The sequence below is a fragment of the Pseudophryne corroboree genome, chromosome 1 (assembly GCF_028390025.1).
Source record: "Pseudophryne corroboree isolate aPseCor3 chromosome 1, aPseCor3.hap2, whole genome shotgun sequence".
Classification (NCBI taxonomy): domain Eukaryota; kingdom Metazoa; phylum Chordata; class Amphibia; order Anura; family Myobatrachidae; genus Pseudophryne; species Pseudophryne corroboree.
In genome coordinates this window covers 1022623964-1022647918 of record NC_086444.1, presented here as the reverse complement: position 1 = coordinate 1022647918, position 23955 = coordinate 1022623964, and the positions used below count along the sequence as shown (strand labels likewise).

The following is a 23955-nucleotide window of genomic DNA, read 5'->3' as shown; positions in this document are numbered from 1 at the left end:
CTCAGACAGCAGCATTCCCCCTCCCAGCGCCGCCGCAGGTATTGTGGGGGGCATTTATGGATCATCGGGCACTGTGTGGGGGCATATCTGTCACTGTGGGGTCATCTGCACTGTGGGGGCACTGGCACTGTGTGGGGGCATATCTGTCACTGTGGGGTCATATCTGCTCTGTGGGGGCATATCTGGCACTGTGGGGTCATCTGCACTGTGGGGGCACTGGCACTGTGTGGGGGCATATCTGTCACTGTGGGGTCATATTTGCACTGTGGGGGCATTTATGTATCTGGCACTGTGGGGGCATATCTGCACTGTGGGGGCATTTACGTATCTGGCACTGTGTGGGCATATCTGCACTGTGGGGGCATTTATGTATCTGGCACTGTGGGGGCATATCTGCACTGTGGGGGCATTTATGTATCTGGCATTTAGGGGCATATCTGCACTGTGGGGGGATTTATGTATCTGGCAATGGGGCATTTTTATCTGGCACTGTGGGGGCATTTATGTATCTGGCACTGTGGGGTCATATCTGGCACTGGGTGGGCATTTATGTATCTGGCACTGTGGGGGCAATTATGTATCTGGCACTGTGGGGGCATTTATGTATCTGGCACTGGGGGCATTTATGTATCTGGCACTGTGGGGGCATATCTGGCACTGTGGGGGCATTTATGTATCTGGCACTGTGGGGGCATTTATTTATCTGGCACTGTGGGGGCATTTATTTATCTGGAAATGTGGGGGCATTTATTTATCTGGCACTGTGGGGGCATTTATGTATCTGGCACTGGGGGCATTTATGTAACTGGCACTGTGGGGGCATATCTGGCACTGTGGGGGGCATTTATGTATCTGGCACTGTGGGGGAATTTATTTATCTGGCACTGTGGGGGCATTTATTTATCTGGCACTGTGGGGGCATTTATGTATCTGGCACTGTCGTGGCATATCTGCATTGTGGGGGCATATATTTATCTGGCATTGTGGGGGCATATATTTATCTGGCAATGTGGGGGCATTTATGTATCTGGCACTGTGGGGGCATATCGGCACTGTGGGGGCATTTATTTATCTGGCACTGTGGGGGCATTTATTTATTTGGCACTGTGGGGGCATTTATGTATCTGGCACTGCTGGGGGGGATATCGGCACTGTGGGGGCATTTATTTATCTGGCACTGTGGGGGCATTTATTTATCTGGCACTGCTGGGGGCATTTATGTATCTGGCACTGCAGGGGGGCATGTCACGTGTAGCTTGCACTGCTGGGGGGCATGTCATGTGTATCTGGCACTGCTGGGGGGCATGTCGTGTTGCTGGCACTGCTGGGGAGCATGTCACGTGTTGCTGGCACTGCTGGGGGGCATGTCATGTGTTGCTGGCACTGTTGGGGGGCATGTCACGTGTAGCTGGCACTGCTGGGGGGCATGTCATGTGTAGCTGGCACGGCTGGGGGGCATGTCACGTGTAGCTGGCACGGCTGGGGAGCATATCATGTAGTGTTCCCGCTAGGCGTCTGTGGCTAGGCAATGTGTCTCAGTGCTCTACATGGTGCAATGTGTCTCAGTGCTCTGCCTGGCGCAATGTGTCTCAGTGCTTTGCCTGGCGCAATGTGTCTCAGTGCTCTGCCTGGCGCAAAGTGTCTCAGTGCTCTGCCTGGCGCAAAGTGTCTCAGTGCTCTTCCTGGCGCAATGTGTCTCAGTGCTCTTCCTGGCGCAATGTGTCTAACGTGCTGTGCCTGACGCAAAGTGTGTAGGAGGTTCTACCTGGTGCAATGTATATTAGCTGCACTACTGTGTGGTGTAATGTGAATTGCCACTATTATGTGGCCACGCACCTTCCCCACGAAGCAACGCCCCTAAATTTTTGCTGCGCGCCTTCTGTGCGCACTGTCCATGCTCTGGCATGTGGGTAGGTGAGCACCAAGCATTACAGTATGTACATCATTTCGCCCTCCTAACTTAAAAATGTGCCCTCCCTGTGATCAGCACCCTGCCCTAAAAAGTGAACACTATCATGTGTAGCTGGCACTGCTGGGGGGCATATTGTGTGTAGCTGGCACTGCTGGGGGGCATGTCATGTGTAGCTGGCATGGCTGCGGGCATGTCATGTGTAGCTGGCACTGATGCGGGGCATGTCATGTTTAGCTGGCACTGCTGGGGGCATATCACATCAATCTGGCACTGCACATTATGTGTATCTGGCACTATACTGGAGACATTGTGTGTAAGGAACACTACTGTGGCTGTTATGTGTAAGGCTGCTAATTGTGTGCGTAGAGGGGGTGTGAAAATATATTTATAGTCTGATAATATACGAGGCCACGCCCACTTTTCCAGAGGCCATGCCCACTTTTCCTGGAGCGCGCATAGGGGTTTGGGGGTGGGGGGGCTCTTTTATATTTTCTCGCTCAGGGTGCTAGTAGGCCTGGAGCCGGCCCTGTCGCTCAGTACAGTATACAGGGTGTATAATCACCAGGTGTATCACAAACATTGCACAGTACAGTATACAGGGTGTATAATCCCCAGGTGTATCTCACACATTGCTCAGTACAGATTACAGGATGTATAAAATCACCAGGTGTATAACACACGTCGCACAGTACAATAAACATACTGGTCACAACAATGCAGCAGATATTGAGCACTGATCAGGATACTAGAAGTGACACAGAGCTGCAAGATACAGCAATGGCCTACTGTACTGTACTATATGTATACTGCTGGTCACCAAAATGCTGCACTGTCCTACTATATACTGCTCACAATAATGCAGCACAGAGATAGTATACTTGACACAGAGCTGGAAGATACATAAATGGCCTACTGTACTGTACTACTATAATTATATACTGGTGGTCCCCAGTCCCCACAATGCAGCACACTGAGCACAGATATTTGCAGCACACTGAGCACAGATATGGAGCGTTTTCAGGCAGAGAACGTAGATATTTTCAGCACACGGAGCACAGATTACGGAGCTTTTCAGGGAGAGAACGCAGCCACGTCCTCTCCATTCAATCTCCAATGCACGAGTGAAAATGGCGGCGACGCGCGGCTCTTTATATAGAATACGAATCTTGCGAGAATCAGACAGCGGGATGATGACGTTCGGGCGCTTTCGGGTTAACCGAGCAAGGCGGGAAGATCCGAGGCTGCCTCGGACCCGTGTAGAATAGGTGAAGTTCGGGGGAGTTCGGATCTCGGAGAACCGAACCCACTCATCTCTATATATATCTAGTGGGGCATTTAGTACAGTCATTCCAGCTAGTTTTCTCTCTTTTTGGGGACTTCAGACGAATAAAATACAGCAGGTTCCAGCACTTCTACACAATCTCTAACGGGCCCACAGAGTTCCGCTGCCTGAAACCTCCAACACCCCCCCCCCCCTTCCCTCCGGCCACAAGGCGCAGCTTGATGAAGGCTGCAGCTATCTCAGAGTTATTACCTGCAGCCAGACGAGAGATGCATGGAGGAGAGAGTGGGTCACCCGGCTAGCGCAGCCCATGTGAACTGCCTGGAGGGAGCTGCGTGCTTATGCTGCAGCTCCCCTTAGCAATAGAAGCAGCCTGCCCAGCCGTATCTCTGTGTATGTGAGGAGGCAGCTGCCACATCACATACCTAGCTCCTCCGTCTCCCCTCCAAAAAAAAAGAAAAAGAAAATTGGTCATCTGCGGTGATGGATCGGTGGCAAGGGTGTTTCTAGGTACTCAGAACCCCCCCCCCCCCCCCGCGTGCTTTAGTGTCCTGAATAACAAGTGGATGGCAGTGATGCAACTTCCACCATCCACATTGGATGTGATTGACAGGCGATGGCCATCCGGGGGCAGCGACGCAGCATTGGCGGGGAAGGAGAGCAGGAAATGCTGGAGTGTCATGGCCATTTTGAGAGCGACCCAATGATGTCATCTGTATTATCTGTGATAGGAAACGTGGCAGGAATTAACCTTTATATGAGGTTTTTGCAATGTGACCGCAATTGAATTGCGATAACATCGTGGGGCGGCACCACACATGCTGGGTGGCCTTACCCTGTGTTGGAGGCCCCCCCTTGGCATGTGATTTTAGTGGTCACAGATAATGCTAAGATTGCAAAATCTGCGACCAACTCTGAATATTCCCCATACTGTAGTTCTAAAACTATGTATAAGGCCTAGAAATTTTCCAGACCTAGTGGTGTGGATGGTATCTGAATGAGCTCACTGTTGGCAAGGGCATGGGACTGTCCTGCACCCCAGTTCTCATTTTCCATAATAAAGAGCATTCTGAGACCCTCAGTCAGTGTCAGGTGAGGTGAAGTTGTTTGCTCTCCTGTTACTCCTGTTACACTCATGCAAGCCACAATTGCACCAAGTAGCTGTTGGGCCCTGCACAGTCCCTACATCCAGATCCCTTGGTGGTGGGAATGATGTGCAGGTGTGCCTGGACAAAAGGCATTGAGCTGGACGAGGAAGTTGATTTCTCAAATTAAGGAGCACCATAAATATGTCAGAATCATCTCTATAACATTTATATAACAAGTGCTTCACAGATCATACTGACCTTTCTGCTAGTGACATCTGCAATGTCCCATTCACTGGTGAAAGCTGGAACTCACCACTCATTGCATGGCAATTTTAGTAAGTAGCTTACTTTGTATGCCATACGGAGAAAAGTGTTTTGTCAGTTTGTTGATATTTTGAAACAACTAGAATATGAATCCACTATCAGAAGTGCTCTTTCTCAGTAATTCAGAGAGATCTGCAGCAATGGTCAAGAAACTCATGGAGAGTAAGTAGTCCTTGGCATGATGAGTCTGTATATCATTGCAGGAGGCACAGACAGAGTCAACCCGCTTAATGTCAGCAACATAGAGGACCAAAACAGGGCATCCGTAACCTGTTGTATGGTAGCCTCACACCCAGGGTGCCCTGGGTGGATCTGCTTAGCATAGAAACCTTGAAGGGCATAAAGAATCACAAAATGCTGACCACCTGGGACCAGATGTAATGGCTTACGAGACAAATTTGTACGTTTTTTAAAGCACCAATCATTTACAAGGCAAAACCAACCACTACTCGTCTCCTAGCCACTGACCTACCAAGTGAAGTGGGAGGTCCCGGCAGATGATGAGGCGATTTGCGTTGAACAACGTCATTGTAGCCACGCCCCCTATGTACAGTGCTGGTAAACCTGGCATTGTATAGTGGGGAGAGTGGCACGATGACATGATCGCGGTTGCAATGCCCCTGTACCGCCGCCTATGTTGTGCCATGTCCCCTATACTGCCTTTTGCTCTGCCGGCCTGGCTGACTCTTCCCGAACTGGGCAGCTAGAAAATCGGAAAACTATGATAAACATGGATTGTAACCCCGCATCTACAATAGGGAGAAAGTGCTAGTACTTGTACCACACTAAAAGTGTGCTTGCCATCCCCCTAAAAGACCGGCCTATACTTGCCACATAAGACTGACGGTTGTGTAAGGTGTGGGGAATGGGTGTCACATGGATACCGGAGTCCACACTGTGTAATTACATGTACTGGATTCCATTGGTAGAAAGGCTTAATAGTATGGTACAAATACACTGTAATTAACTTATAATTAAGGTTGTAACCTGCTCTCAAGGTTCTCTGCATTTACCAAGTCCATAGCAACAGAAGGCTAGACTTCATTCAAACACCTCAGCAATTGCTGGGTAGTCCTAAATAGCACAAGCACACTGAATTCCCAGACAGGTGGCAGGTTAGATACAATCCAAGGTACAATCCAAGGTCTGGTAACAGGTATACAAATGTGATGGGCAAAGACAGAGGCAGGTCAGGTACATTCCAATGACTGGTAACAGGTAATGGGCAGAGCTGAATTAAGGCTTTGTGAGGCTTGGGGCATTTAAGACTGGGGGGTCCCTAAAGAGCAAAATTTGAACACAGAATGGCCACTGCAACTAAACTGCCTAGGACAGCGAATCTGCGTCCGAGGATGCAGTTGCTGGCTTCGGCTTGCCCCAAAAATGGAGGCAACATGCTTTGTAAAACAAGCCCTGTTCCCATCCCCAAATGCCTGCAGCTTATCAATTAAGCTGCAGCATCCCCCACACAGTGTCCGGAACTGCAGCACCATCGAGGCACATGTGCACTGCTGATTGCATACATCTCCGATGGTGGGATGCCTATGATGGTTTGTGTACATCTCTGATGGTGGGGTGCCTGTGCAGTGCCAACAGAGCAGTTAGATTCATTGACAGATGCTATGGTGATCACAGCTGGGAGTGTGCAAGTTGATTATGTGTGAAATTATGCAAAAAACCCAGCAGCCCTGAAAAGTACAGAGACGCACACCAGAACCATCACAAAGGCACAGCAACTGCGTACACATTCCCAGCGCACATGCAGATCTTTCGATAATCAGCAGTAAGTCAACAGCTAAAGCAGCCTGAACAGAGATGCCCAAACACGTCCACAACAGTCCTGCATTCAATGCCCACAAATGGTGTCTGACTGTCAGTCACTCTGCGTGAAGGTAAATGTTGTGGCATCACTTTTAGACATTGGCAGTTTACCAATAATCACTCAATTTCAAAAACATCAGCATAATGTCCTTCATCTGTACTTTTATAGGCATTATAATGAAGGTTTAGACCAGGGGTGTCAAACTCGTGGCCCGTGGGCCACTTGCAGCCCCTACCACATCCCTTTTGTGTCTCGCGGGCAGGGGTCCTTATGCGGCATGCCGTCAGGGGTCCTTATTTAGCAGGGTTATCTCAGGATGGAACAAGTTAACCGAGTCCACCTCTGTTTGCACCCTTCCAACCCCACACAACATCCTTGTCCTCCCCACTTGTCTGCACCACCCACATCATCCAATCATGGCTGCTGCAGGAGGAAAGGAGGCTGGGTTCTGGGCGGGCTTACCACTGCCTGCACTGACCACCGCACCCTATCATGGCTGCTGCAGGAGAAGAGGAGGCTGGGTTCTGGGTGGACTTACCACTAGCAGCACTGCCCACCGGTGCCCTGCCTTCAGAGATGATATCAGATCGCATGTCTCCTGTGAGAAGGAAGCTGCCCTGAGAGGAAAAAGAGTGCCCATGCGGACGCTTAAGACTGAGTGTGAGTCACACCCATAGAGATTTTTACAGCTAATATAAAGGTTAGCCCTTCCCTCCAAAGTCCACACACTGGTGGAAATTTACTATTGTCCCGATTTGATTCGAGATTGCATTTTCATATGAAAATGCAAAACGGAAATTTACTAAAAACAAATCTTGGCAGTGTTGGGCCAATTTGTATTGAGATACACTGTCGTCCACACAAATATGGCCATGGTTGACAAGCTGGGGGGTGATGCTGCGGCCACAGGGATCTGTGTAAAAGTGTCCCTCATTACCTCCCTGGCTAGTGGAGCCTGGTGCTGGTTCCAAAAATATGGGTGACCCCCCTACATCTTTTTTCCCTCCGTATTTTTGGAACCAGGACCCGTCCAAGAGCCCAGTGCTGGTTGTTAAAATACTGGGAACCTCTATGCATTTTTTCCCCAGTACTTTAACAACCACCATACTCGCTAAAAGAGCCCGGGGCTGGTTGTGTACAGGAGGGGGGACCCCATGCAATTTTTTTATTTTGTTTTTCAACTATTTAAATACTTTACACATTGAAGTCTTGCACGGATCTTACTGATCTGGCCGGGCTTCATTGTGTTATGTCCGGCAGTGTTTTACTAATCTCTTTGTAAAACACTGCCCGACCATGCGAATTACATCAGCATCGCTGAACTCTAATTGAAAAAACATGGTAGTTTAGTAAAGTATCGTGTTTTTTCCCCAAAAAATTGCAATCTCAAATGGCCAATGTCATCCGAGATTGATCTCGGCTGAAATCAACTGCGACACGAATGTTAGTAAATTTACTCCACTGCTCAGGCACTCAAACTTCCAGTTTCTACATTCCCGCAGGTGCCTGACCTCCAGACATCAGATGAGAATGTGGGAGCCAAGAAGAGCAGCCGGCTCGCAAAGAGCAAACTGCTGGCACTGGCAATGGGGCCCATAGGCTATGTGGCACACTGGGGATTTCCCCAATATCCTGGTCAACCAGTCCTACCCTGCATAAAACAAACATATCACAATTCTTATGATTAAGGTAGAAAATAAAAAAAATAAAAAATAACAAACACTAAAAAGTCCAAACTGAATGTACAAGAAAGTTCTTTTCTGCTGTCATATTGTGCAATTCTATGGAGATTGGCGGGATGGATTTGTGATCAAGGTAATGGGAGGGAAGAGGAAATCATGTGTAAATGTGCTTGAGCTGCACTTAGTAAATAGCATTTTAAATGCAGTTTTTGTAGATCGCTTATCTATGCACTAGAAAACCAGTGCACTTGCCACAAAACTGTAGGAGCAATGTTAAACTGCAGGCTAGACATGTTGCACTACATTCGCTTTGTAAGGGACTGAAGCGTGCTTCAGATTTCTGTACATGTCAATGTGCTTTTAACTGTTTATACTGTTACCTTGAAATCACTCTTGAGTACAGCCCTGCCAACCATAAATAAAACACACACACACACACACACACACACACACACACACACACACACACACACACACACACACACACACACATATAGCATGATGTATGGACCGGCACTATCAGGTACTGTGCATTATTTATTTATATATATATATATATATATATATTTATTCTTTAATGCATTGAGAGACAACGTCACACACCTTTTGCATATGTTAGGGTGTTACCAGGATTAAGCTCTGTTGTGAGTAAAAAAATATATATATACACTATCTATCTATAAATATATATATATATATATATAAAAATAATGTATTTATATAAAAATCACATACAGCTGGATGCCAAACAGTATATGCTTTCATGTACACCATGCTCATTTATACAATTAGTGTATCAGAATAATTCATGGGCGACTCTTCATCATATAAAAAGTCCAGCCATTTATAGAAGCAGGTCACTGTTTAGCAGATCTGGAGCACACTGAATACTTTTGCAGTGAGGTAGTGCGGCAAACTTCTAATCAGTTTCGTGTCACCTGACTCGTCTCTGCAGGCAGATGTTATTAGTGTGGGTTGTTATACTGTACTTACATTTTCTTTTGCATAAGGTGCAGTACATTTAATTGGTTAGTCTTGAATGTGTTTCTAACAGTAATGACAACACGATGTCTACAAAAGGTTAATTTCCCTAATGAACTAGGTTACAGCAGTAATAGCATAGTAGTAGAGTTCATAAAAGAAATATATGTACAAAAACTCACATGTATGAGATAATGTAGATAGACAAATTAGATGTGACATTACTATTTGTAAAATGCCTAGTGATCGCTCTGAGCAAAAAAATATGTGGATCCCAGTGATCACTCACTTTATAAAACTGGGGTCACACTCCACTGTTTCTGAGTCCCATCTGTACAAAACAGGAAGTCACACATTTTCAGCACTGATAATGCTTATAAATACATTGCCTTTATCTCACATAGCCAAAATGTGCTGGGGTCAGACAGCGTGGTAAGTGCAGGCCTCAGTTGGAACAGTACTTGGGGTAGAGTCAGGTGGCTTCTTGAGCAGTGCTGGAGGCTTTCAGCAGTTGTGGTAGAGCTGGGCCTGAGACAGTTAGCAGTTGGGGCAGGGAGGAAGACAGGTATGCAGCAGTTGGGATCAGTGTCGCACTGGGGAAATGCAGTAGTAGGGGCCCATGTTTAAGGGTGTGGCCAGGAATTAGTGGAGGTGTGGCCAACCACCAAAGAGGCTCTGCTAACCATTAGAGAGTACATGGGCTGGGCACCGTGATAACTATATATAGTAAATACTGCTAGTGCATGCATGATAATGTACCAGATTAATAATAGTAACGCGCTGGAGAAAATACACCATAGTCCTGTGCAGATTAATGTAACATATGTATAATGTATAATTAAAGTGTACTAGGATAGAGTCTGGAACCTAATCCCTAGAGGAGGAGGTGGGCCCACATGCAGTGGGGCCCACCAGGGGTTTCCCCTGTTACCCTGTGGGCCAGTACATCCCTGGTTGGGATAGAGCTGTGCCAGGGGTTGAGGCAGGCAGTAGTTGGGGCATTGCTGTGGGCAGGCAGCAGTTGGGGCATTGCTGTGGGCAGGCAGTAGTTGGGGCAGGGCTGTGGGCAGGCAGAAGTTGGGGTATGGAGGGGTTAAAGGTAGATAGCAGCTGGGGCAATGTTGGAAGCAGGGAGAGGCTAAGGACATGCAGTAATTTGGGAGCAAAGATTGGGGTAGGGAGCGTGTAAGGGTAGTTAGCAGTTGGGGCAGTATTAGGGAAATAAACAGAGAACTGATTGCTCTAGGGTGGTGCACAATCGTGGACAGTATTAAAACATAATTTTTAATTATTCATAGATCGTATGATAAAAACTAGCAAAATATAGAATAAAATCAGATAGATCAGTGAAAGAAACAAAGAATGTGTTATAAACTTATGATTCTGCGCACTGGATGCCACTGGAATTTGTAATTATTAAAATTTACTTCACTTCAATGACAATGTATCAGTGTTTCTTGTGTCTTTTTTTGTAACTATGTTACTGCAATTACGAGTCACCTCGGTCTCTCTAGTATCAACAAATGGATACTGTGTGTTTAGGAAATTCTACATGTATCAGTTTATGACAAGGGGATTCTGAATTCAAATATATAAATCATAGCCCTTCCGGGACTCTAGATGTCATTAAATAAGCAGTCACCTGTAGCACTTCAATATCAATAAGCAGTTGTTCCATATATACCAAAATTCCTATATACACCAAATTATGTCTGTTATATCCCTCAGGGTATTATTGTGACAAGATCAAATAAATCACATCAATCCTGAACTATACAAGTTAGTGTTGAAATCGTATTGGTGCTGACGACGTTATCTACAGTTTATACTGTATATAAATGTGAAAGCCTTCACTCACTGACTGACTCATCACTAATTCTCTTAGTTCCGGATATGTTAGGAAGCGGAAATTTAACATAGGTATTCTGCAGGTGGGAAATAGGAAAACTATATAATTAGATTTTTGAAAACCTCCCCTAAAGGGATGAAAAGGGAGTTGACATAACAACGTCATTACCGATGTGTGGCTTGCGTTGTGTGAACGATAACGCTGGACTGTCGGATCAAAATTTAGATTGCACCTCCAGTGTGTAGAATTTAATAAACTACAGAAAGGGTCCTGTCACTTTTTACCATATCTGCTACGGGTGCTCCTCGAGTAACGCCAAGAACCATGGATTAATATTTATGGAGGTCATTCCGAGTTGTTCGCTCGTTGCCGATTTTCGCTATATTGCGATTAGTCGCTTACTGCGCATGCGCAAGGTTCGCAGAGCGCATGCGGTTAGTTATTTTACACAAAAGTTAGGTATTTTACTCACGGCATAACGAGGATTTTTCATCGTTCTGGTGATCGTAGTGTGATTGACAGGAAGTGGGTGTTTCTGGGCGGAAACTGGACGTTTTCTGGGCGTGTGTGAAAAATGCTGGCGTTTCTGGGAAAAACGCGGGAGTGTCTGAAGAAATGGGGGAGTGTTTGGGCGAACGCTGGGTGTGTTTGTGACGTCAAACCAGGAACGAAACTGACTGAACTGATCGCAATGGCTGAGTAAGTCTGGAGCTACTCAGAAACTGCTAAGAAATTTCTATTTGCAATTCTGCTAATCTTTCGTTCGCAATTCTGCCAAGCTAAGATACACTCCCAGAGGGCGGCGGATTAGCGTGTGCAATGCTGCTAAAAGCAGCTAGCGAGCGAACAACTCGGAATGAGAGCCTATGTCTCTATAGATTTACCAAATTATTAACATTCATGTATATGTACAACCATGAAAATTAGAAACACAGGGGGTAATTCCAAGTTGATCGCAGCAGGAAATTTTCTAGCAGTTGGGCAAAACCATGTGCACTGCAGGGGAGGCAGATATAACATGTGCAGAGAGAGTTAGATTTGGGTGTGGTGTGTTCAATCTGCAATCTAAACTGCAGTGTAAAAATAAAGCAGCCAGTATTTACCCTGCACAGAAACAAAATAACCCACCCAAATCTAACTCTCTCTGCACATGTTATATCTGCTCCCCCTGCAGTGCACATGGTTTTGCCCAACTGCTAACAAAGTTCTTGCTGCGATCAACTCAGAATTACCCCCACTGTGCGAAGAACTGGTAGAGCAGCTAGTTGATATATATTATGGATTAAATCCACATAGGGTCAGTGGTGCTGGGAGTACAAGTATAGTTTATTATAAATAATGTTGCATGGTTGCCAGTTGAATAATTATATTCCCCTATTAGGTTTATTTATTAATACTTATACTGGCAAGTATTAGGGTATTCGAGTTGTTTAAATTTGCAATTACGTGAGCTCAAAATACATTATTCATAGACCGTGATGAAGAATAATGGTTATCACTAATGGCGTTATTAGTATGTCTTGTGAATTAATTCAATTCAGCCATGTCTGCATAATTTCAACATGTAGACACCTAGTAGTGTTCAACTCTATGGGTGTGTATGCAGATTTAATTAGGCACCTGATGATATTGGAAATTCACAAGTGTGTATATACTAGAGATGTGCGGTGGACACTTTTCAGGTTTTGTGTTTTGGTTTTGGATCTGGATCTCCATTCGTGTTTTGGATCTGGATTGGTTTTGCCAAAACCACCCTTTCGGGTTTTGGATCTGGATTTTTTTTTTAAAACAACAACAACAACAACAACAACAACAACAACAACATAAAAACAGCTAAAAATTACAGAATTTGGTGGCATTTTTGATCCTACGGTATTATTAACCTCAATAACATTAATTTCCACTCATTACCAGTCTATTCTAAACACCTAACACCTCACAATATTGTTTTTAGGCCAAAAGGTTGCACTGAGGTAGCTGGATGACTAAGCTAAGCGACACAAATGGGTGGCACAAACACCTGGCCTATCTAGCAGACGCACTGCAGTGTAGACAGGATGGCAGTTTTAAAAACTAGGCCCCAAAGAGCACATGATGCAAAAGAAAAAAGAGGCGCAAGATGGAATTGTCCTTGGGACCTCCCACCCACCCGGGACCTCCCACCCACCCTTATGTTGTTTAAACAGGACATGCACAGTATAATAAACCAATCATTTCAGCGACAGGTGACCTCCCTGGAAAAAAGCTCGCCAATTTCTCCGAATCATAGTTAGCTACAAACATACCACCTCCTTCTTTGATGACTTTTCACATTATGAGAAGAGGCAAGAGGAAGAGGACAGTGTCAAGAAGGTGATTAAAAATTAGAGAGGCACATGCAATCAGAAACAACACACAGGCTTTCTTCTCCACTCCTATATTGGTGTGGAACAGAAAGGACTTCAACCGAGCAAATATATAATTACCACATTACTAGACAAACTGAAAAACTAGGGGCCAAAGCCTCTGAAGTTGAACCCCCTTTTCCATTTTCAGGGATTGAGATAATCTCGGATTTAATGCTGGGATGCAAATAAACTGGTGTATACCACAGGATTTAGATTGGCTATTTTCCCCATCACGGAGTCTGGAGACTTATTTTGTGAAAATCTCATGGGTTTCTTTTTTATCTATTTTTTATTGAATTTTTATTTACATATATTGTGGCAGAGGCCTTATTTTTGTTTTTCACAGCATCCAGTTACACGCATGTGAGCATACCTGTGTGTCTTGTTTATTTTATTCATATTTTATTTTTAAATAAAGCAGCCCCTCCTGAGACCCCACAGCAGCCTCGGATGGGGCAAGTTGAGTTCGGGTGGGTTCGGTACAGTACTTACCAGGACTGTGCAGTGATTTTTTAGTTATTGAGCCCCTGCCCTAGCGGAGCTTACCACTCTACAGTCGAAACTCATTTCATACTATAAGTTGGACTGTGGGAGGAAGCAATGCTAACCTCTGTGCACACAGCATGCCTCAGTCTGGCAAGCCAGACATCTTCCTGACTGTAAGCACCATGAGACTCCATACTGGGCCCTTTCAGTAACTGGCCTTAGCAGATGACGTTGATGGAATTGCATCGTCAATGTCATGACTGGTGGCAGCAGCAGCTTCAACACTAGTACTAGGAACTGGAAGTGGTTCCTGATCTTTCACTATTTTTTCCTCAAAAATTTTGTTCTCCATTTCATAAGACAGCACTCCTTTATTAATACAGCACACAACAGTGTCCCTTTATTTTCACAGCACCCCTGAATGTTTACAGTATACAAGACAGGGCCAGTGTACATTTATTTTCACAGCACCCCTGTATTTTTACAGCATACAGGACAGTGCCAGCATCCCTGCATTTTCACAACACCCTTGTAACTTTACAGCATACAAGACAGGGCCAGCACCTTTATATTCACAGCACCCCTGTATTTTTACAGCATTCAGAACAGTGCCAGTGTACATTTATTTTCACAGCACCCCTGTACTTTTATAACATAATGAACAGGGCCAGTGTACCTTTATATTAACAGCATCCCTGTATTTTTACAGCATATAGGACAGCACCCCTGTATTTTCACAATATCCCTGTAATTTTACAGCATACAAGACAGGGCCACCACCCCTGTATTTTTACAGCATAGAGGACAGGGCCAGTGTAATTTTATTTTCACAGCACCCCTGTATTTTTACAGCATACAGGACAGGGCCAGTGTAATTTAAATTTCACAGCACCCCTCTATTTTTACAGCATACATGACACGGCCAGTGTACATTATTTTTCACAGCACCCATGTATTTTTACAGCATACAGGACAGTGCCAGCACCCCTGTATTTTCAAAACACCCCTGTAATTTTACAGCATACAATACAGGGCCAGCACCCCTTTATATTCACAGCACCCCTGTATTTTTACAGCATACAAGACAGGGCCAGTGTACATTTAATTTCACAGCACCCCTGTTTTTTTTACAGCAAAACAGGACAGGGCCAGTGTACATTTATTTTCACAGCACCCCTGTATTTTTACAGCATACAGAACAAGGCCAGTGTACATTTATTTTCACAGCACCCCTGTATTTTTACAGCATACAGGACAGGGCCAGTGTAATTTTATTTTCACAGCACCCGTGTATTATTACAGCATACATAACAGGACCAGTGTACATTTATTTTCACAGCAACCATGAATTTTTACAGCATTCAAGACAAGACCAGTGTACATTTATTTTCACAGCACCCCTGAATTTTTACAACATACAAGACAGGGCCAGTGTACATTTACAGCACCCCTGAATTTTTAGAGCAAACAGAACAAGGTCAGTGTACATTTATTTTCACAGCACCCCTGTATTTTTACAGCATACAAGACAGGGCCAGTGTAATTTTATTTTCACAGCACCCATGTATTGTTACAGCATACATAACAGGGCCAGTGTACATTTATTTTCACCGCACCCCTGAATTGTTTTTACAGCATACAAGACAAGTCCAGTGTACATATATTTTGTGCTCCTGGATTTTTCCAGCATACAAGACAGGACCGGTGTACATTTATTTTCACAGCACCCCTGGATTTTTACAGCATACAAGACAGGGCCAGAGTCTATTTATTTTCACTGCACCCTAAATTTTTTACAGCATGCAAGACAGGGACAGTGTACATTTATTTTCACTGAGCCCCTGAATTTTTACAGCATACAAGACAGGGCCAGTGTACATTTATTTATACAGCACCCCTGAAATTTTACAGCTTACACGACAGGGCCAATGTACACTTATTTTCACTGCACCCCTGAATTTTTACAGCATACACGACAGGGCCAGTGCACATTTACTGCACCCCTGATTTTTTACAGCATACAAGACAGGGCCAGTGTACATTTATTTTCACTGCACCCCTGAATTTTTACAGCATACAAGACAGGGCGAGTGTACAATTATTTTCACTGCACCCCTGAATTGTTACAGCATTTACGACAGGGCCAGTATACATTTATTTTCACTGCACCCCTGAATTTTTACAATATACAAGACAAGGCCAGTGTACATTTATTTTTACTGTGCCCCTGAATTTTTACAGCATACAAGACAAGGTCCAGTGTACATTTATTTTCTCAGCACCCCTGAATTTTTACAGCATACAAGACAGGGCCAGCACCCCTGTATTTTCACAGCATACAGGAGGACAGTGCCCCTGTACAGCGCAGTGACAGCCAGGGCAGCAACACCCATGTACAGCTGCAGCACCCCTAACAGCACATGAAACACTAGTGACAGGACAGCACCCCTAACATCACATGGACACCACAGTGACAGAACAGCACTGCTAGAGAGTACACACTGACCCCACCCGATGCTACCACCCACAGAGAGAGAAAGAGGTCTATCTCCCTCACTCTCCAAGTCTGGATTGAAAATGGCGGCAACGCGTGGCTCTTTATATGGAATCCAAAACCCCTGAGAATCCGACAGCGGGATGATTACGTTTTGCCTCCTTCTGGGATCCGAGTCTGGCGGGAAGTCCCGAGCTGGACTCGGATTTGTGCTCGGGATGTGAAGTTTGGGGGGGTTCGGTTCTCTGAGAACCGAACCCGCTCATCTCTAGTATATAGTAATATGGTATTACCAGTGTGGTATTATAGGTAGCACATCCATGATGCAGTATTATATTGGGGAATATTTCGGGGTGCTGGTAATATGCGCTTAATTTCACCTGAATTTATATAGGCTCACAGGTTCTATTGAAAATACAAATACTTGTATTGTCCAAAGTACCATAAGCCCTATCTACTGTATCTATCTATCTATCTATCTATCTATCTATCTATCTATCTATCTATCTATCTATCTAGTCTCTCCAACTAGAGTACAAGTATAATTGCTGCTATGGTCAGCAGTGCGTATATGATCTTGTTACGTTTTCACTAACCTCCAGTATCACACTTTATGGACACACAAACAATAAGTCCCCTCCGGGATTAAAGACACATTATTTTCTCAAATTACCATTCTTTTATACATACATTTCACAGAGGTCATCTACAGTGCACAACAAATCTGACACATGTTTCGCTGTCCACTTTCTCAGAAGCAAACCCGATTGCCTCCCGGGTTCCACTTAAATACCGGCGAGTACCCTATTCCACCAATCAAAATCTGATTAGTTAGTGCCATCCAGTAGTCTCACACCACGTACAGGGGCAGTCAGTCCGGTCACATGATCGGCATAGTGTGAGGGCTTTATCGAGACCCTTTTTGGGTTTATCCAATCAATTATCAATTGCATCTAACTCCGTCTCAGTCATTCAGACCAATTGATTACCTAAACGTTGTCTAAAATATATATTTTCTACCTGGACATATATTTTCCGGTTGAAAAATTGATCCTCTTTTCAATTAACATTAGCAGTATATGTTAATTATATATAGAAGACCCCTACTGTAGATAGACCAGTTTTTTTAGATACATCCCCATGAATAGACAGCGATACTGTTGTCCACTGCTAGCTTGATGAGATGCAGCCCCAGCTTGTCCCTCAGCATAGAGGTGTACAGCTTCAGAACATGCAGATGGAGCATGGCATGGCGTGCAGGCTGCTGGAAGGGCCTGGTACCACCGACACGATGAGGCAACAATGCTGCTGCTGCTGCAGTTAGGAGAGTCTCAGGGTGGGTGTAAGGGGAGTGTTCAGAGCCCGAGGAGATGGGGTGCAGAGCCTTGTAAGATGGAAAGCAGGATGCAGTGCAGGCGCCAACGGCTGTCTTCGTTCCCATTTCTTGTAGTCCTCACAGCAGCCCAGCAATTGGTTGAGAAAACAATCAGGAGCCACAAGGGATTGGCTGCAGACCATGTTGCTGGTAACTCACCTTTCAGGAGATACTGGGACTTGGGGATCAGACTTCAGGAGCCAGAGCAATCCACCAACAAAAATATAAAACTGCATATTGAGTGTGTGGAGCTGGAGCAGGGACCAGCTGCTTGAAGGCTGATATCTCTGGTTCTGCGCATAGTAGAGACAAGCTGCCAGTGTCCACTGAAAGGGGAGAGTCACAGCTTTTGGAGTATACCCTCAGAAAAACTCTAAGTCAGACAGAACCCGAGATATCTGGCTGAGAAAACAATTAACAGGCTTGGATGGGGACCAATGCTTTGAAGTCGGATATCTCCGGTTCCTCAGGGCCGATTTTAAAAAATCTGGTACCCCTGGAAAGAGGGGACCCTCAGCTATCAGCATAGGGCCCTTTTACTCCTGGGGCCCTTGGGCAAGAGCCCATTGAGCCCATACAAAAAGACGGCCCTGGCCATCTCAGTCTCCTGACCTCAATATCATTGAGCCACTCTGGGGAGATCTCAAACGTGCAGTTCATGCAAGACAGCCCAAGAATTTACAAGAACTGGAGGCTTTTTGCCAAGAAGAATGGGCAGCTTTACCATCTGAGAAAATAAAGAGCCTAGAAAGCCAACATAAAGGGGCACTCACCAGCAAGTTTTACACTTAAAAAACAAAAAAACATTGTATTTATTTCATACTTAGCAGCATGATACTTCAAATGAATGATTCAATCGACGTTTCAATCCCTCCGGATCATCATCAGGATATACAGCAAATACAGCTTTTACAGCATTTTACAGCTGTTCATGTTCACCAGTATCAAACAGTCAGGGGCAGATGTATTAACCTGTAGAAAGCATAAGGAAGTGATAAACCAGTGATATGTGCAAGGTGATAAAGGCAACAGCCAATCAGTTCCAATATGTAAATATGCCGCCAATTGGTCGACACACCTTAGGTCGACATGGACAAAAGGTCAACATGGAAAAAGGTCGACAGGAACAAGCTCGACATGGAAAAAGGTCGACATGAGTTTTTCACGATTTTTTTCTTTTTTGGAACCTTTTCATACTTAACAATCCACGTGGACTACGATTGGAATGGTAATCTGTGCCAAGCGAAGCAGTAGCGGAGCTAAGGCACCATGTGGCCGCACACACTACTGAGCCTCATTTTGACTTGTTTTAAGGACATTACATCAAAGTTGGATCAGCCTGTAGTGTGTTTTTCCACTTTAATTCTGAGGGTGACTCCAAATCCAGACCTCCATGGGTTAATAAATTTGATTTTCATTGATGATTTTTGTGTGATTTTGTTGTCAGCACATTCAACTATGTAAAGAACAAAGTATTTAATAAAAATATTTCATTCATTCAGATCTAGGATGTGTTATTTTAGTGTTCCCTTTATTTTTTTGAGCAGTGTATATTATATAAAGGACAGAAGTCACGGCCATGCCCCTTACCAGTGGTACTTACCACGGAAGAGCTGTACATGTGCACTAAAACACAATTAACATCGGCGTGCGTTCCACCTAACACTGGTGAGTAGTATTCAATATAGTGCATGATACACCAGGGCCGTAACTCGGTAGCTTCATATAGTTATAGTTATATATCTCATAGTTTTTATGCGGGATCGAGTGGCTCAGTGGGTGGGGTATTTGACTGGGAGGCAGCAGGTTGTAGGTTTAAGTCCTGGGTGTGGCAGTATATTGAAAAGTGTTATTTAATGAGAGGTATTGTGGCTGAATGGCAGCAAGCTCTCGGGATGAGTGCATGAATGTGGTATAATGTGGATTTGTGTTCACATCCATTATTTTGCAGTGTTCTATAAATGTGTGTGTAATTAAAAAAATATAATACAAAAAAAAAATAAGATTTTACTTACCGGTAAATCTATTGCTCGTAGTCCGTAGAGGATGCTGGGGACTCCGTAAGGACCATGGGGATAGACGGGCTCCGCAGGAGACATGGGATAGACGGGCTCCGCAGGAGACATGGGCACTTTAAGAAAGAATTTAGTTCCTGGTGTGCACTGGCTCTTCCCTCTATGCCCCTCCTCCAGACCTCAGTTAGAGAAACTGTGCCCAGAGGAGATGGACAGTACGAGGAAAGGATTTTGTTAATCCTAGGGCAAGATTCATACCAGCCACACCAATCACACCGTATAACTTGTGATAACTACCCAGTCAACAGTATGAAAACAACATATCATCAGTTCAAGACCGATGCAACTATAACATAACCCTTATTGAAGCAATAACTATATACAAGTATTGCAGAAGTCCGCACTTGGGACGGGCGCCCAGCATCCTCTACGGACTACGAGAAATAGATTTACCGGTAAGTAAAATCTTATTTTCTCTAACGTCCTAGAGGATGCTGGGGACTCCGTAAGGACCATGGGGATTATACCAAAGCTCCTAAACGGGCGGGAAAGTGCGGATGACTCTGCAGCACCGATTGAGCAAACATGAGGTCCTCCTCAGCCAGGGTATCAAACTTGTAGAATTTTGCAAAAGTGTTTGAACCCGACCAAGTAGCAGCTCGACACAGCTGTAGTGCCGAGACCCCCCGGGCAGCCGCCCAAGAAGAGCCCACCTTCCTAGTGGAATAGGCCTTGACCGATTTTGGTAACGGCAAACCAGCCGTAGAATGAGCTTGCTGAATCGTGTTACAAATCCAGCGAGCAATAGTTTGCTTTGAAGCAGGGGCACCAATCTTGTTGGATGCATACAGGACAAACAGCGCTTCAGTTTTACTGACTCTAGCCATTCTGGCTACGTAAATTTTCAAAGCCCTGACCACATCAAGTAACTCAGAATCCTCCAAGTCACGTGTAGCCACAGGCACCACAATAGGTTGGTTCTTATGAAAAGATGAAACCACTTTTGGCAGAAATTGCGAACCGGTCCGCAATTCTGCTCTATCCAAATGGAAAACCAAATAGGGGCTTTTATGTGACAAAGCCGCTAATTCAGACACTCGCCTAGCCGAAGCCAAGGCTAATAACATGACCACCTTCCACGTGAGATATTTCAACTCCACCGTTTTAAGTGGTTCAAACCAGTGTGACTTTAGGAAACTTAACACCACGTTAAGATCCCAAGGTGCCACCAGAGGCACAAAAGGAGGCTGAATATGCAGCACTCCCTTTACAAAAGTCTGAACTTCTGGGAGAGAAGCCAATTCTTTTTGAAAGAAAATGGATAGGGCCGAAATCTGGACCTTAATGGAACCTAATTTAAGGCCCAAATTCACTCCAGTTTGTAGGAAGTGAAGGAAACGGCCCAGATGGAATTCTTCCGTAGGAGCATTCTTGGTCTCACACCAAGAAACATATTTTCGCCATATACGGTAATAATGTTTTGCTGTTACTTCCTTCCTAGCCTTTATCAGCGTAGGGATAACCTCAACCGGAATGCCTTTTTCTGCTAGGATCCGGCGTTCAACCGCCATGCCGTCAAACGCAGCCGCGGTAAGTCTTGGAACAGACAGGGTCCCTGTTGCAACAGGTCCTGTCTTAGAGGAAGAGGCCACGGATCTTCTGTGAGCAGTTCCTGCAGATCTGGATACCAGGTCCGTCTTGGCCAATCTGGCACAATGAGGATTGTTCTCACTCCATTTCTTCTTATTATCCTCAACACCTTTGGTATGAGAGGAAGAGGAGGAAATACATAGACTGACCGGAACACCCACGGTGTTACTAGGGCGTCTACCGCTACTGCCTGAGGGTCTCTTGACCTGGCGCAATACCTCTGTAGCTTTTTGTTGAGGCGGGACGCCATCATGTCTATCTGTGGCAGTTCCCACCGACTCACAATCTGTGCGAAGACTTCTGGATGAAGTCCCCACTCTCCCGGGTGTAGGTCGTGTCTGCTGAGTAAGTCTGCTTCCCAGTTGTCCACTCCCGGAATGAACACTGCTGACAGTGCGCTTACATGATTCTCCGCCCAGCGAATAATTCTGGTGGCTTCCGCCATTGTCACTCTGCTCCTTGTGCCGCCTTGGCGGTTTACATGAGCCACTGCGGTGATGTTGTCTGACTGGATCAGAACTGGTTGGTCGCGAAGTAAGGTCTCCGCTTGACGTAGGGCGTTGTATATGGCCCTTAGCTCCAGGATGTTGATGTGAAGACAAGTCTCTTGACTTGACCAAAGACCCTGCAAATTTCTTCCCTGTGTGACTGCTCCCCAACCTCAGAGGCTTGCGTCCGTGGTCACCAGGATCCAGTCCTGAATGCCGAATCTGCGGCCCTCGAGAAGGTGAGCACTCTGCAGCCACCACAGTAGTGACACCCTGGCCCTGGGGGACAGGGTGATCAACCGATGCATCTGAAGATGTGACCCGGACCACTTGTCCAGTAGGTCCCATTGGAAAGTCCTCGCATGGTACCTGCCGAAGGGAATGGCCTCGTATGACGCCACCATCTTTCCCAGGACTCGGGTGCAATGATGCACTGACACCTGTTTTGGTTTCAATAGGTTCTTGACCAGAGTCATGAGTTCCTGGGCCTTCTCTATCGGGAGATAAACCCTCTTCTGGTCTGTGTCCAGAATCATGCCCAAGAAGGGTAGACGAGTCGTAGGAACTAACTGCGACTTTGGAATATTGAGAATCCAGCCGTGTTGCTGTAACACTTTCAGTGAAAGAGATACGCTGTTCAGCAACTGCTCTCTTGATCTCGCTTTTATGAGGAGATCGTCCAAGTACGGGATAATTGTGACACCTTGCTTCCACAGGAGCACCATCATTTCCGCCATTGCCTTGGTGAAAATCCTCGGGGCCGTTGAGAGACCAAACGGCAACGTCTGAAATTGGTAATGACAATCCTGTACCGCAAATCTTATGTACGCCTGATGAGGTGGATAAATGGAGACATGAAGGTACGCATCCTTTATGTCCAGTGACACCATAAAATCCCTCCCTTCCAGGCTTGCGATGACCGCTCTTAGCGATTCCATCTTGAACTTGAACCTTTTCAAGTATAGGTTCAGAGATTTTAAATTCAATATGGGTTGACCGAACCGTCCGGTTTCGGGACTACAAACATGGTCGAATAATAACCCCTTCCTTGTTGAAGGAGGGGAAACTATTTCCCTAACTTGGGGGGAAGATGGTAGGGCCGATTTGAAATACCGGCGAGGAGGCACCTCTTCGAATTCCAGCTTGTAACCCTGAGACACAATTTCTATTGCCCAAGGATCCACCTGGGAGTGAACCCACATGTGGCTGAAATTCCGAAGACGTGCCCCCACCGGGGCCGACTCCGCCAGTGGACCCCCAGCGTCATGCGGTGGATTTTGCAGAGGCCGGTGAGGACTTCTGTTCCTGGGAACTAGATGTGTTGTTGCGCTTCTTTCCTCTGCCCCTACCTCTGGCAAGAAAGGACGCACCTCAGACTTTCTTGTTTCTTTGTGAACGAAAGGACTGCATTTGATAATGCGGTGCTCTCTTAGGCTGTGAGGGAACATAAGGCAAAAAATTTGACTTTCCAGCTGTAGCTGTGGAGACCAGGTCCGAGAGACCTTCCCCAAACAATTCCTCACCCCTGTAAGGTAAAACCTCAATATGCCTTTTTGAGTCGGCATCACCTGTCCATTGCCGAGTCCACAGGACCCTTCTGGCAGAAATCGACATAGCGTTTATTCTGGAACCCAGTAGACTAAAGTCTCTTTGAGCATCTCTCATATATAGGACAGCGTCTTTTATATGCCCCACGGTCAATAATACAGTATCCTTATCTAGGGTATCAATGCCGTTACAGCACTACACACCCAGGCCGACGCAATTGCTGGTCTTAGTAAGGTACCTGAATGTGTATAAATGGACTTCAGGGTAACCTCCTGTTTGCGGTCAGCAGCATCTTTGAGGGTAGCCGTATCCTGGGATGGCAGGGCTACCTTTTTGGATAAGCGTGTTAAAGCTTTGTCCACCCTAGGGGAGGATTCCCATCTTAGCCTATACGTTGGCGGGAAAGGATACGCCATAAGAATCCGTTTGGAAATCTGCATTTTCTTATCTGGAGATTCCCAAGCTTTTTCACATAACTCATTCAGTTCGTGTGAGGGGGGAAAAGTTACTTCAGGTCTTCTTTCCCTTATACATATACACCCTCGTGTCAGGGACGTATCTGTGATTTCCTC

General features: G+C 45.5%; 1 protein-coding gene across 1 annotated transcript in view; it reads right to left on the bottom strand.

Moving 5' to 3' along the window:
- The window catches only part of TENM3 (teneurin transmembrane protein 3), a 1613133-nt gene extending 1603498 nt beyond the window's left edge, over positions 1-9635 (bottom strand). The window contains exon 1 of the mRNA XM_063920671.1: positions 9381-9635. The gene's annotated coding sequence lies outside the window, so the exon portion shown is untranslated. The remainder of the gene's footprint in view (positions 1-9380) is intronic.
- Positions 9636-23955: the final 14320 nt, after the last annotated feature.